This window comes from Lontra canadensis, unplaced genomic scaffold, assembly GCF_010015895.1.
Source record: "Lontra canadensis isolate GAN:19392208 unplaced genomic scaffold, GSC_riverotter_1.0 scaffold20, whole genome shotgun sequence".
In the NCBI taxonomy this organism is placed as follows: domain Eukaryota; kingdom Metazoa; phylum Chordata; class Mammalia; order Carnivora; family Mustelidae; genus Lontra; species Lontra canadensis.
The window spans coordinates 25,148,236-25,149,460 of NW_022631014.1; the positions used below are offsets into that span (position 1 = coordinate 25,148,236).

Consider the following 1,225-nt stretch of genomic DNA (forward strand, 5'->3'; position numbering starts at 1 on the left):
TAACCACATCCATCAGCCAAAATACCAGTCACTGGGCCTGTTTCTTCATGAATAAGATGGAGATGCGTGTACACTGAAACTCATATTGGGTGAAAATGCCATGGGCATCACATGTAGTATATACCAGGCCTTTTGCTATGTGGTGTCTATATGTTATCTCTGTCATCATTCAAAGCCCTGTGAGGCACACATTATGCTCTACATTTTTCAGATGTCAGAAATGGTCTCAGAAGTTGGGTGTATTCTCCAAGGTCAGCAGAAAGGGTAGGGGCAGAGCTGGGGTGCATATGGGTAGCTCATACTTTGAATGGTCTGAGAGGGAAAGGTACCTAGCCTGAAACCTCACTTGAGGCCCCACCCTCTCTCCGTTCCGAGGTGGCCCCGCCTAGCCCGGTTGCAGGTTGTACTGGCGACCGCCTTCCAGCTCACCCTTCAGAGAACAGAAGTGCGCGCCCACCTTGGCCACCGAGAGTTCCGGGATCCTGGAGGGGCCGGAAGTGGGTCTTGTTCTCGCTTCCGGCTCGGCCATTGTTTTCGCTCCTGCAAGGCCACGGGTGTTTTCCGCATGCAGGGGTCGCTGCGACTGTACACCGGTGAGCGGAGCGGGGGCGGGGAGGGAGGTGCTGTCCGGGCCGGGGTCGCTGAGTTGGAGCCGGGGCCGCACGCAGGCCTAATTTGCAACGCTGGTCCTGTGCACGCTTTGCCTCCGCGGCCGGTGGCGCGGTCCCTGTGACACTCTGAAGCCGGCAGTTGTAGATCCGCCTCTTTGTCCCGTCCCCTTGACCAGCGGTGCCTGACCTGGAGCATGGCGTCTGCCGGTAGAGCGGAGAAAAAGGCAGACATGGCCAGGTGAGCTGCGCCGCAGACGCCCTGGTTTAACGCAAAACCTAGGTGGATATTTTCCCAGCCTTGGCGCTGAGAGCACAAAGCGTCAGAAGTGGGTTAGACACAGTCTTGAAATTAAAAACGTGAAGTGTCACTTGGAGACCCAAAAATGCAGAAGAGATTAGCTGCGGAGCATTCGGAACTACTAGGAAAATGATCAGAACTTTTTACAGGTGTGGGGATCTCAGAGCAGAGTTAATAGGCTCTTCTCGCCCTCCTCTTCTTCCTCTTCTTTCTTCTTCTGCCTGCTTGCTTGCTCTCTTCGTTCTTTCGTTCCTTCCTTATTTCCTTTTCTTTCCTTTCCTTTCCTTTCCTTTCCTTTCCTTTCCTTTCCTTTCCT

General features: G+C 53.9%; 1 protein-coding gene across 5 annotated transcripts in view; it reads left to right on the forward strand.

The window, feature by feature from the left end:
• The first annotated feature begins 426 nt into the window (after positions 1-426).
• The window catches only part of LOC116869799 (zinc finger protein with KRAB and SCAN domains 7-like), a 12,073-nt gene continuing 11,274 nt past the window's right edge, over positions 427-1,225 (forward strand). For 2 of the 5 annotated variants that reach the window (XM_032861392.1, XM_032861395.1), the window contains exon 1: positions 427-593. The gene's annotated coding sequence lies outside the window, so the exon portion shown is untranslated. Of the gene's footprint in view, positions 594-699; positions 850-1,225 lie in introns of those variants that run through there. The other 3 variants (XM_032861394.1, XM_032861397.1, XM_032861396.1) reach the window with 2 other exon arrangements.